This window comes from Choloepus didactylus, chromosome 14, assembly GCF_015220235.1.
Source record: "Choloepus didactylus isolate mChoDid1 chromosome 14, mChoDid1.pri, whole genome shotgun sequence".
NCBI lineage: Eukaryota > Metazoa > Chordata > Mammalia > Pilosa > Megalonychidae > Choloepus > Choloepus didactylus.
Genome location: NC_051320.1, coordinates 69,379,627 through 69,394,310, shown reverse-complemented (window position 1 = coordinate 69,394,310; position 14,684 = coordinate 69,379,627). Strand labels below are relative to the sequence as shown.

General features: G+C 36.2%; 1 protein-coding gene and 1 pseudogene across 7 annotated transcripts in view; both read left to right on the top strand.

Annotated features, from left to right (window-relative positions):
• Nucleotides 1-14,684, top strand: part of CSMD3 (CUB and Sushi multiple domains 3) — a 1,408,207-nt gene that overhangs the window by 437,002 nt on the left and 956,521 nt on the right. The gene's annotated exons all lie outside the window — the stretch shown is intronic.
• On the top strand, nucleotides 1,098-4,626 carry LOC119509516 (annotated as a pseudogene).

Below are 14,684 nucleotides of genomic sequence, written 5' to 3'. Positions count from 1 at the left end.
GTAAAGATAGAGATACACACACATATATCTTATACATACATATGTTTACTTGTGTGAATATATGTATATATGTTTAAAATATATATGAAAGAAAAGTTTATAGGTCCACATTGAGCAGTATTTCTCAAATGATGTTCTTATAATACCTGTATCAGTAGCACCTGTGGTATTCACTAAAATGAAGATTCCTCAGCCCCCACACAAACCTGTTGATTTACATTCTATAACAGTGGAGTCAGGAAATCTACAAACCAGGTGATTCTAATGCATGCTAAATTTGGCAACTATTACTCCCAAAATTAAAGCAATAAGTTTGATTTCAACATTATTGTAAATAAGTCATATAATTATCCTATGAACATCCCTCAAGAACTGAAGTATTTCTTACCACTCAAAGAATTGAAGGACAAATCAACATAATCTATCAAACTATTCAAGCTAATTATGTATATACACACACACATATATGTGCTCATTATAAGTGCACATAATAAATAGCTCAATCATTGTGCTAGTGGATTAGAAAATTGATCTAACTGAATAGGATAAATTACCCAGAGGAAACTGGCCATAATCTTCATAATGTAAAGATAAGTATCAAACACCAACCTTATCAAACAGGTGCTTCTGTTTACTGTCTTACTCTTCTGACAGTTATTGGACCAAAACTGCAATAAAGCCAGTGACTTGCGTAAAACATCTTTTGTGATTCTGTACTTTTGAACTACTCTTTTCTGTGATTGCCTCTCTTTAGACAATCTAGAATACTACAAAAATAAAACATAAGAGTGAGATGAGATTTTAAGGATCCTACTGCCTAGCTTTTCTCATTTAGGGAGAGGAAGTCTGAAGCTCAAGTTATATATCCCAGATGAAAACTGAAGTCTTTTATTGCTCTGGTGCACTTTTTGACAAAAAGTACCTCTTGTAATTATGCATAAAACTAGGGCTTTCTTATAAAAGTATAATACTTTTCCTATATCTCAGTAAAACCTTAATGATGTGAAACTTTAAGATATAAATATCATAAAATGGATTAATATTTTAAAATATACTCCATTCCACCAGGCCCCCGGCTTGGGGCTTCTTCGTTCCCCATGGCTGGACACCTAGCTTCGGACTTCACCTTCTCGCCCCCTCCAGGCGGTGGAGGAGAAGGGCCAGGAGGGCCTGAGCTGGGCTGGAATGACCCCTGGTACTGGGTGAACTTCCAAGGCCCTCCCGGTGGGCCAGGAGTCGGGCCCGGGGTTGCACCCGGCACTGAAGTGTGGGGGATTCCCCCTGTCCCCCAGCCGCATGAACTCTGCGGAGGGATGGCGTTCTGTGGGCCTCAGGTTGGAGCGGGGTTAGTACCCCAAGGCTGCCTGGAGACCCCTCAGCCCGAGGGTGAGGCGGGGGACTGGGGTTGAGAGCAACTCCGAGAGGGCCTCCTCCGAGACCCTCCCTGCCCCATGTTATGAAGCTGGAAAAGGAGAAGCTGGAGCAAAACCCCGAGGAGTCCCATGGCATCAAAGCTCTACAGAAAGAACTCGAACAATTTGCCAAGCTTCTGAAGCAGAAGAGGATCACCCTGGGGTATACCCAGGCTGATGTGGCGCTCACCCTAGGGGTTCTCTTTGGGAGGGTTTTTAGTCAGACGACCACCTGCCGTTTTGAGGCTCTGCAGCTGAGTTTCAAAAACGTGTAAGCCGCAGCCCCTATTGCAGAAGTAGATGGAGGAAGCTGACAACAATGAAAATCTTCAGGATATGCAAAACGGAAACCCTCCTGTAGCAGGCCAGAAAGAGAAAGCAGACGAGCATTGAGGACCCAGTGAGAGGCAACCTGGAGAACATGTTCCTGCAGTGCCGGAAATCCACGCTGTAGCAGATCAGCCACATCGCCCAGCAGCTCGGGCTGGAGAAAGATGTGGTCCGAGTGTGTTTCTGTAACAGGCTCCAGAAGGGCAAGCGATCCAGCAGTAACTATACGCACGCAACGGGAGGAATTTGAGGCTGCTGGGTCTCCTTTCCCAGGGGGACCAGTGTCCTTTCCTCTGCCACCAGGGCACCATTTTGGTACCCCAGGCTATGGGGGCCCTCACTTCACTACTTTGTACTCCTCTGTCCCTTTCCCTGAGGGTGAAGCCTTTCCCTCTGTCCAGATTGCCTCAAATTGAGGTGCCTGACCTTCCCAGTAGTGGGGTGCAGAGAAAAAGGGAAAAACTGGGGAAATGGGACCCTAGGGTTTGTAACCAGGGCTTTTGGGATTAAGTCCTAAATTCACTAAGGAAAGAATTGGGAACACAAAGGGTGGGGGCAGGGAGATTTTGGGGAAATTGGTTGGAGGGAAGGTGAAGTTCAGTGATGCTCTTGATTATCATGTAATCCCACATCACTTTGTTCTTAAAGAATCATGGGACACAGTAGATTATATATATATCTATATCTATAGATAGATAGATATAGATATAGATATATATGTATACATAGTCTAAAGTTGCTAATATAGATTATGTTGATGTTTAAATCTAGTTTTGATCAGAAGAGTTAGAAATTCTGTTAGATATGTGAGAATGCCATAATATGGTTAAGGTACCATTTTTAGTCCTTTTAAAAATATATATTTCCTACCTTAAGAAAAACCTATGTGGCATTGTATCAAGAATTGCTGACAAAGAATATAAGGCTTGCTCATAACTAAAAAAATAGTTGCATAATGGATAGAACTAGAATTAACACAAACATCAGAAAACATTTTCAGAAGCATTTTCAAAGATTTCTAACCAGTTTAATTCAATTTAAATGAAAAATTTTTCATCTTTGCAAGTTTTTAGGTGCAAAAATATTAGTCTTTAGGTCACTTTATATCTTTTATATAAAAACAATATATATGTATATAAATATATAATTTAAATGTATAGAGTAAATTGTTGCAAATTTAAAATTATCCTTCTAATTATTAGCATGGAGAAGAAAAAACCTTTAGTAATGTTTCCATACCTGTAAGAACCAAACTTTTAATTCACTGCTGCGTCTCTATTAAATGACTTTTCTAAAGATCACCCAGAACTGAGACAATGAATGCCTGTTCTGCTTTTGATTACAATAAAGCCATTGACCTATATAAAATATAAATGTAATTATTGAAGAAATATTTCAAAGATATGCTTAAATTTCAAATGGAAAATTATGTCACTTATGATTCTACATTTTTTTTTCATCTTGTGTGATCTTCCATAAAGTCTGTATGTGCACAAAAACTCTAAAGATAAGGCAAAGCTACAATATATGACTAGTTTCATGATCTCATTTAATCTATTTAAATAACATACCATCTTGTCAGTCATCAATATCAATGGGGAAGTCCCAATATACACTTTATATACATATTTATATATAGCCCTGGTAGGAAGTAGAAGTGGCATGATATACCAAACAATGTGCTACAATAACACTGGCATTTATAATACCCAAAAGGTTGCCTTTACCACCAGTCTTTATTTCTTTATGCCACCTTGAATCAGTGTCTAGAGGAACCTTTCCCTTCAGTCTGAAGAACACCCTTTAGCATTGCTTATAGGGGAAGTCTGGTGGTGATAAACTCCCCCAGCTTTTTGTTTATCTGGTATTCCGGTTTGTTAATGCTGTGGGAATGGAAAACACCAGAAATAGATTGGCTTTTATAAAGGGGTTTATTTGGTTACATAGTTACAGTCTTAAGACCATAAAGTGTCCAAGGTAACACAGCGACAATTGGATACCTTCACTGGAGGATGGCCAATGGCATCCAGAAAACCTCTGTTAGCTGGAAAGGCAGATGGCTGGCATCTGCTTGCTCCCAGGTTGCATTTCAAAATGGTGTTCTCCAAAATGTCTGCATCAGCTTCCAATGACTGTCTTCAAAATGTCTCTGCAGCTCCACTCTCAACTCCTATGCATTCTTCAAAGTGTCCCTCTTGGCTGTAGCAAGCTCACTCCTTCTGTCTGAGCTTATATAGTATCTGGTAAACTAATCAAGACCCATGCTGAATGGGTGGGCCCACACCTCCATGGAAATTATCCAATCAGAGTCATCACCCACAGTTGGGGGGCACATCTCCATGGAAACACTCAAAGAATTACAGTCTAATTAACACTGATACCTGTGCCCACACAAGATTACATCAAGGATAATGGCGTTTGGGGGGACATAATACATTCAAACTGACACAAATATAAACTATAATGAGCAAATGTTGGGAATTGAATTTGAAAGCATAGATTGTTAGGTGATAGAACAGGGTCAGAGATTGGGCAATCAATGGTTAAGGAGTACAGAATGTTCAAAAGGCTTATTGTAAAGGTTCCTAGAGTGTAAGCTCTTACAGCAGACAGATGTATTTCTGAGTTTTAACTATTACTTAAAATTCTGAGATGCTGAACTCTCTGTTATCTGGTAGTTCCCTGGAAATTTTGGTATCTGTATGATACCTGAGACTCAGAACTAAGAGAACTGCATCTCTGAAAGTCAGCATTAATCTATAGAGCAACTGTTAAAGAAGCAAAGGGACAATTTCCTCTGGTTCACCACACTTACCCCCAAATGATGGACAAATCCAGATGGTTTTCACAGGTGAATGTTTTCAGACCTTCTACGAACAGATAATTCCAATTGTATGCAAACTTTTCCAGGGCATGTGATATTTGCATAATACCAATATTAAAACCTGTCACCCGAGGGCGGGTGCCGCCAGAGCACTACTTGCACGGCCCCACCAACCCCCGCGACAAAGGGCCCCGTGCGCCCACTCCCGTCCGCGTAGCGGTCGCCACGCCTCTGGGGAATCCTCTGCGCTGCTGCTTGGGCCAGAGACCCGCTCCCGCCAATAGTGGGGAAGCCTGCAGGAAGGGCGGACTCAAGTGCCACAGCTATGGTCGCCATCGCCATCTTGCGTCTATAGTGGCCGCTCTGCGGGCCGGAAGCTGCTGTTGCCTCTGTGGTTCTATACACTTTTTATAACAATTACTTGTTCTCCTCTCCTCTTCTTAACTTTAAAAAACTACTCCTGAGTATTGCCCAGAATCACTACAAATCTGACACTCAAAACTCCAATATTTCTCCTGCTTACTCCTTTCACCTGTGTTTTTTTTTTTCCTTCAATTTCATTGTAACTTCCTGTGCTTGACAGATCCATTTTCCAGCAATTTATTAACCAATCATTTAGCCTTAGCCAGGAGGAGACATCGCTTCCATTTTGATAGGAGAAAAGTGTGGAAGAACAGATATAGCTCTATTTTAAGTTTATAAGTATAGTAAACAGAAATTTAGATATATCCCCTCTGGTGGTTTCCATTTTCTCTCTGAAGAAAGAGGAAAGGTCACAACTGAAAGTGAGGAGAAGTGGTAGGATATTTGAGGAGAATGGATTGTATTTGAAACATCTGTGGATAATGGGGAGAAAAATAAGAGATATGAAAGGATTGCTGGGCAGGGTTTTGAATCAGCTGAAATTTTAAAACATGAGCTTGTAGTGGCAAGATTTTTATGAACTTGTATAAAATTTCTACAGTAGTGCTCAGCAACTTAGTTATCAGGATAAAAAGTCATTGCTGGGTCTTACCATGTCAGGACAAATGGAAAAGGCAGTTGAAGATATTGACCGAGTACAGGCTGGATAGGGAAGGGAGCATGTTCCAGTGGAGGTTACCTCTTCTATGCACATTTTTTGTAAAATCTAAAGTTAGTCTGGTATAAACTACTTATACTTGAAGTCTTGCATAAAAAGAAACAAATACTAATTGAGAATCTAAAATTTTCCAAAATATGTTGCAATATAAGTCTTTGATAATATTTAGGTTATCAGATACTGGTATAAATGTCTCTAATATACAGATAACTTAGATGATTTTTTCAGAAACTGAAATGTGTCAAATATATTAATTTTAACAGAACAATTTTCTGAATGCTTTCAGTCTTTTAATTAATGAAAGTCTAGCTGTAATTCTTGATTTAACCATTCCTTTTGAAGGTCACCTTCAGTAACTCTCTTCTTATGGTAGCCTTAGCAATTTTTATTAAACTAGCCCCCCATATCTAACGTGATTAATTTCTTTAATGTAACAAGTGGTTTTATGTCCCTCAAAAACTGTTGTAGTTCAACCTTCCTTTTTTAACTTTCTCCAGTCCCTGGGAGCAAGTTGCAGTCTTTTTTTTTTCCCCTCTTGTGTTCAGTCACCCTGTTTTTGAGAGCTCTTTTCTCAACTTTACATGATGGTTCTAAACTTATTTTGGCAGAAATACCTTGTTACAGAATAAAATGGGAGAAGAATCTCTACCTTTTTCTGTTCCAAATTCATTTTTATCCCTCCCTGTGTCAACAAAAAAAACTTTATGGACTCCACACACCAGCGTGCTTTGTGGGAAAAATAAAAACCTTCTGCTCCCTTTGCTCTGCTGGAAGCTGAAGGGTGCTAGGCCCCTATCTTGTAGTGCACAGAATTCTAGCTTTTTTCCTCCTTTCTCTGTATATTGGGCTCAGAGATCACATCATGTGTCTGTGAATATGGACAGTTAGCATTTACCAACATGTACCTGTCTGCTTTCTCTTGTTTAAAAAAGAAAAAAAAAAAAAAAACTTTAAAAAATGGGGTTATAGAAGGTCAGCAAAGGGTGGGTTTGAGATGTTTGGGTGGGTTAAGTGGGCATTTTGACAACATCGCTTCTCCTTTGGCATGTTTAATTGTGATGTTTAATGGACAGCCTTGTGGTTTAAGATGACACTTTTATTCTCCAAATGGTGACTTGAGCCCTGCCACTCAATGGGAGAATCAGCAGAGCCTGTAGGATCTTATTTGGAATTGACATTCTCTTTTGTAATTTTGTTCCTGTTTATTTTTTAATTTTCTTATTATTTCACTGGAAAGGAAAGATGATGGTCAGTTTTAAATGTTAAAAGTGTACAAGTTGCTTTGTTACAATAAAACTAAATGCGTACACATCCATACAAAAAATCCCTTTTATAGGCAGAGTTTTTCTTTTTATTTCAGATGTTCTTTGATGACATAGATTCAAAAATAATTGGCCATTTCATATAGAACCAGTTACCAAAAAAACTAAAGCACAAAAGTTAAACTTTATAGCCTGTTTTGAATATACTTAAGATTGCTCAATGGAAGACTTTGTTTATAAGTCACAAATTCACTCAGGAATGTTTCCTCTTAACTACAATATCTCCAAATGTTTGTTTGTTTGTTTTTTTCTTTTTTTCTGAACACACATTTTCTGTTCAACGTATCTTCCTATAACATCCCATATATTTTATTTACAATCAACAGTCATAATGACTAGGAAAAGCAGATGCTTGCTTGTTTCTCCACCCCACCTCTTCTCTCTCTCTCTCTCTCCCTCTCTCTCTCTCTCTCTTTGTTATTTTGTTTCTTGGAGTAAGCATTAAACAGTAAAGAGGGTGGACCTTACCCTCTGACATGGATTGTTCAGTTCAAAAGAAAGTAGATAACAGACCCTTGAGAGAAGCTGCAAAGTCACATTACAAAGAGTTTGGATAGAAGAAAGGGTGGAGAATTGTAGCCATATTTGCAATAACCATATAAAACCAGAAAATTGTAATGATATTCAGCATCTTCTATATTATCAAAGGATGGCTATTCAGCAATAAATTTCCATTTATTATCTTTTAGGCAGTAAAAATGTTCAGGACCTTTTTCACGTATGTTTTATTAAAAGATAGTCATATGTTTATTTTGTTTTGTAGAAGATAGCAGGTCTGTAGTTCATATATTGTTAACTCTATGACCTAGAGTATATAGTTTGTTTTCTCAGTCCAAAATTATTTTGGGGAAATGAGAAAAAAGTGCTTCTTTAAAAACTTACTTCGAAATTCCCCTTGAGAACCAATTGTTTTGTTTAGGTTTAAGCATAGTAGCAATTGGCTGGGAGTGAGAAAAATTGTTCCAAGAATAATATGGCCAAGAATAATAATATGACATAAGATCAGATAAAGAAGAAAAGTTGGTGTTTAGTGAAAAATTTTGTATGGAAATAGGAGAGTGGAGGAAGCTGAGAAGGAAAGTTGCACACCAAGAAATTCCCTTAGGGAGTCCTGGCCCAGGATTCATCAAGAAAATGACATGTCTAATGTTCAACATTAAGATGTATGTTCAACTGGGTTGATATTTAATCCCTAACACCAGTTGTGTGGAGGAATTGACAGCATGCATCTATCACATATTAATACTCTGCATGAGTGATTACGGGGACTCAAGAAGAAGATCCCACTTTCCGTGTAGATGGTTTGTGTTGGGTCTTCTAGAGAGAGAAGAATAGTCAAAGGAGATGTAACATGAGTGAAGTCAGGAGTTAGAAGAGAAATTTGGAGTACAAAATGTTCCTGAGTAAAGAACTCCCAGGAATTTGCAGCAGTGTCAGAGGGAAAAATCACGTCTCTTGGGATGTGGGGTGAGGTTCAACCTAAAGATATTCACATAAGAAACATGACCCCGGATGACACCTGGGTTGCATTTGCCTTGATGAAAAAGACACAGAGAAGACCATATATATTAAATGTTTAAGTTATAAAGGATCTGGAATTGGGAAAGGATTTTTGTAAATTGCTTTTGTTTTGTTTTGTTTTTAAGCAATGTTTTCAATTAAATTAGTGTTCACAAAAGTCCTCAAAAGGATAGTTATTCAAATTCAAAACTCAGGTTTCAAGGAAAATATGTCATACTACCAATTTTTTTCAAGAAACAGAAAGATTATCACCCAAGGAAATGTTAGAATGTATTGTATTTTTAAAACAATTATCTAATTTTTCTAGGTCTTTTTCTAATAATGATATCCTTAATGAGCATGGGTAAAACCAGATTCAGCACCATTACATGCCATGGATATGCCTTGTTGAAAGGCCAACTATATCATAAATACACAATACATTTTCTTAATATCAGTGGAATATGTTAGTCACACATAAGGACACATACTTCCAATAACTTTTGGTATTAATTTGCTTCTGTCATATTAACTATTTTTATAGAATTTTTCTTTTTTAATATTCCTTTCTTCCACAAGTACAATTTATCACCCACTATAAACTCTTGGAATGATAAATTCTGAAACTTCATGGATTTCACTGTTTGAAAATATTCCTACTCCTGTAGTTTGATTGAAGGAGCATGGCAGGATGGGGGTGTTTCAGAAACCACGAGTGTTTATTGGCTACAAGAATGATTGCAGAATGAGGAAATGGATTTTGACAATCATAATAAAACCACATCTATGGCTTAAGGGCAGACTAACATTAATTAAACCCACTGGATCCTATTGTATGAGATAGAATGCTTATTGAGGTAGTCACCACATTTTCCTTTTTACTCTCACCTTTGCTGTCCAGGCACAGTCACAATAGCACTGTATCAGTTTCTTAAAACTGACATGCTTTTGCATATAATATTCCTCCAGCCTGGAGGCTCTAACTCTCCCCTTCCATTTTCACCTATTCCTTCTTATGAGCACAGATTAAAAATCACTTCTTGTATTAGAGTGATATGTATCATGGGACAAGAATGATCAAGTCTATGGGCTGGTATGCTACACCCTTGGTTTCACTTCTAGTCCTTTGTGCTTTCCATTTCTGGACCATGTAATACTAGGCAATTTTCATTTTATAGATTATGCTTTTTCTTCCTACCTTTTATATGCTAGCCTTGTCTCATTAAGATTTTTCACAGTTCCACTTGGTTGAAGTTTGAATGTTCCTGAACTCTTCATATACATATATTCAGATTTGGCACATATTAGAGGCTAAAAGGAAAATCTAGTCTTCAGTCATTCAACAAACATATCAGACATTATGGTCTGGACATAATTTGTATTAGTTAACAAAATAGTCATAATTTCTTCTCCCCTGGAACTGATAGTTTGTTCCTTTCTCTGTATACCCTATGGAATTGAAAACTACTGAACCAATTAAAGATACAGACATATCATGGTTTAAGACGTTATATAGAGTAGTATGTTTGATCTTGTTTCCTAAATAATTCTTATCACTCAATGTTTTTCTTGGTGTCCTTGATAATAGCTGCATATTGGCATTAGATACTAAAAATAATACATTAAGATACAGTTGAATAAGCATCATAGAATATTCTTTTGATTATTATTAAGTGGATCACCTTTTAATTATACTGCCACATTTTGCCCCACATTTTATTTTTTGCATTTACAGAGTGCTGTGATTTTAAGGCATTATTCTAATATCTCCTGCTGTATAGCCATATATAAATCCATCATTCTAAATAAAATACAATGGAAAATTTAGAATTTGAATCAACATCTATTAAGTAGCTCCTACATATAAGACATTAATCTGTAAGTTTATGTGTCATAAAAAGAATGAAAAGACAGAAAAGGTAATACAACATGGTTTTGTGTTTAAGGAGTCATTATATGCTTGGAGAAATGGTATAAAAGCCCCAAATACAAAGTACATGGTAAGAGTATTTAGGGGTTCAGAAAATGGAGAATTACTCAGGAAAAATTACAGAAATGGTGGAGTTTGAGCTGGGTGTTGAAATATGGTAGGCTTTTAGCCAGTTCCCTTAAATCTCTGTCCCTGCTGTTTCCATTCTGCCAAAGTACCACTCCTTTGTTCCTACCATGCCACCTCTGACATTCAGTAATTTATTTGATTTTCAGACCACATTTAAAGAAGTGGCTCACCTCTGACAAGTAGAATACGTGTTCAAAGATTTAAAGACAAATAACAACAATATGAAAGGAAATACAGAAATGAAATTGAAATTTCCCAATTTAACTGCAGAGAATGGAAGATATAGAATTAGATTTTGACTAGTTTTCTCTTTCATTCTTTAAAATAACAGAAATAATGATGTAGATGGAAAGAAATAATATTGAATCATGGTTTTTTATTATGTTGTCTCAATTGTAGCTGAAGAAAATACGTTTACATGGTCTGGATTATCTGTTTCAGTTGAGTTTGTTTTATCTTGCTGGGCTCTTCTGTAAACTTGAGAATAAAAATATAAATTTTTTTTTACTGACCACTTTCTTTTTATAATGAAAATATTCATGATAGTAGAAAATCTTATTGTGCCTACAGAATTAATAATTCCCATATATAGGTTTACGTTATGTTTCTCACACACACCTGTATTATGGTATTCATCACATTGTATTAGTGAGTATTTTCTTTGTCTTTTTTTCCTGCTAGACAGTGAGCTCGTCAAAGACAATATTTTTATTTATTTATATATATATATATATATATCTTGTGCCTAGCATAGTGGTTGCTACATAGTAGTTGCTACATAGTAGTTGCATAATAAGTATTTGTGAGTTGAACTATTATTGTAGTTACAGATTCGGTACCTTCTTCCATGCCAAGTATGGTTTATTTTAATGACATTTTCAAATAATAAAAAGCTTCAGAAATGCTCTTGTACATTATTCCACTAAGTAAGGCAGCTGTGATATAATTCAATTATGAATTCCGCCATGGGGTTTTAGATCAGAATCTTACCCTGTGAACAGCTGAGTGGGTGGACAAAGTGAATTTTTTTTTTTAAGTGCTGAAGTTCATGTTTTTGATAGGCTAGGAGCTAAAGGAAGACAAAATATGCCATTGACTATAGGAGAAGAAAAGAGACTATTCCAGTAAAATGTATCCTCTGATATAGAGGCACACAGAAGATGCTACATAAGTCCAGAAAAACAGCATCCCAATCTGGAGGTGGTGAGTTTAGAGAAAGAGAAATGTTCAAAATATCAATGCAGTTTGTTGTGACTTGAAAACACTTTAAGATCTAGCCTATATGGTTTGGAAGATAACTATTGTACTCCAAGTTTCATTGTGAGAGAGCACATAAACAAGAGCAACTTTTTCCAAGTTATCAAGAAGTCAGTATTAAATCAGAAAACTGAAACAGTGGTCTCAGTGACTCCTCAAAGAACTCCAAAAAACAACAATGAATGAAAAAGCCCTTCTAAATTTCAACTTCAATAGTCAGAGATTTGAGTTTTCCCCTAGTGGCTGTTCTCTAGCTGTACCCTATAAGATTTGCCTTCATTTAAATTTATACAAGAGTGAAGATGATTGGAGTTCCAGTCTGAGAAATCCCAAATTATTTTTACCATCTCAATCACCTGTTCAATTTTAATTTTGAATTATAATTTAGGATGATTTAAGGATAATTAATGTTTAAGAAAAAGAATGCCAAATTTGCATTCACATGTACTTTTTTTATGAATCGCAGTTGCTAAAAAGTTATAAAAATCCTTCCACAGAGCAGCATTTCCTTTAGACTGAAGGATAGTCTGTTCTTCCTACATGCAACAGTAATGTTTCAACTGTATTTTTTGTGTAGCATTTGCATGTAAATGGAATTTTTAGAAGCGATCACATCTCTGTCTGGCTATTACTTTTCAAATAAGAACATGATTCAGTATTTTTAGATAACTCTTGATATCAGATTTTCAGGCCAGTTTTCTCCCAAGAGTAAGAAATGAGAAAACAAAAATAAACAAACATGGACTTTATAATGAAGATTTCCACCTTCATTAAATGCTAACATGGGTGTTCAAAAATTAGCCGCAAGTGAAACTCCTTAAATTAATACAAAATACAAAATGACTAAGATAAGGCTGAAAAAGTCATGATATAATTTAAGTCCTAGGTTCATATATTTTAATGAAAGGTAGGCTGAGCTTTCATATGATTAACTTCTACAGATAGCTTTTGTTATGTAAGAAAATTTGGGGGTACAGAATTGTCTCATGTTTAATTTACTAAATTGAAGTTATTTACACCACCCATGCTATACCAGGCAAAGGATGTTTAAAGAATCACAACCATGAAAGGGTATTTCACCTTTCTATTTGATCTCTAATTTGTGTTAACAGGATCTGTATGATATGGGAAACAAAAAAAGAGAGTATATCCCCTACTCCCCAGGACCACCAAATACAGCTGTGCACGTGGTGCAAAGTACAACTTCAGGGTATACCAGTCATACCACAATCTATGTAAATATCACCCCCAAGAATTGTAAAGTGCACAGCCTGTGTGTCTGTAAATGGCATCCTGCCTCCCCATTTAATGTAGTCTGTTGTTTCAGTTTTGACTTTGTCAGGTTGGTCTTACTTTGCCCAGGGTTTATGCATGTGAATAGAAGTTTTTTACTCATTCTGTTATTTTTGATGAGTGAAGGAATGTCTTTCCTAACTTCATCCCTCCTTTTTTCAGTGTTTTCTTTTAAATTTCTCTCCAGAAGCTCTAATTTGGCATTTTAGAAACCAAAGACATGATCTTGTGCTGGAGGCATGCATTCCTGCTGGTTTCTCCCATGTCAAATTCAGCCATTTCTGACTTCTGTCCTTGCTCTCTCCAACTAGTTAATCAGCAAGCAGTCAGTGCTTTCCTTGGCATTTTTTATTTTTTTTCATATCACTTCCTTTCTTTACATTCCCAGTGACTATTGCCTCTACTTTACCTCTCTTTTTGTGTTTGGAGATGTTTAATAACTGGCCTTTCTAACTTTACTTTCTTACCCACTTCTCATGAATTCTAGACTGATTTATGTTTCACTAATTTGTGTGTGATTAAAATCCTTGGCTCCCTATTGCCCTCAAGATTAATTCCAAACTCCATGGATTGACATGAAAATCCTAATATAATTTGGATTCCTTTCTAAATCTCAGATTTTAATTGCTGCTGTAAGTTCACTTAACCAGCATCAAAGCAACCTTACTTTCTTTAAAACTGCAGTACAAATCAACTCATCTTGTTTTGTTTTTCACATATGTCCCTCACCTGAAATAATCCTCCTTCCTAAAAGGTCCTATACTTTTAATACTCAATTGAGCTCCTAATGTAAATGTTGAAAGTTAGCCTTTTCACAGAAAGTAAAATGTTTGGCTGTTTGTGTATAACATGATGGCATAATGATTTTAACATAACAAATTTTTGTTTGTTTAGGTGATGGTTGGATTTTTTTCTTTGTTTCTTTTACTCTTTTTTTTCCTTTATTGCAGGGTTGTTTTTTTGTTTGTTTGTTTGTTTTGTTGTTTTGTTTTAACTTTTTTATTTTGAGATAATTGTAGATTCATATTCAGTTGTAAGAAATAATGTAGAGTGACTTGTATACCCTTCACCCAATGTCCCCAGTGGTAATATCTTGCAAAATATAGTACACTATCACAACCAGGAAATTGTATTCATTTGTGTGTATGTGTGTGTATTTAGTTCTTTGCAATTTTATCACTCGTGTAGACCTGTTTGACCACCACCACTTCAAGATACAGAACAGTTCCAGGTCTCTCTTCTACTCATTTACAGCCACAAACACCTTTCTTTCTCTCCCCTCCCTAACTGGCGACTATCAACATCATTATAATTTTGTTAATTTAAGTATGCTTTTTTTTGGCTTTTTGAAATCATCTCTTTATAAATAATAGGATATATTATATATTGAATGATTAGCAATGCTATATGTTCATCCTGTGACATTATTGCAAATAAATGATATTTTCCTAGACTTTCCTACATAATAAAATGCTGACCACATTATTATTACCATAGGTTTACAGTTCTATTGCTATCACTTTACTTGGAACCCATTATTCCCTTGTAACTATGGATATGATTCAATGAGATCAAGTTCATTCAACTTTTATTTATAAAATCTTAT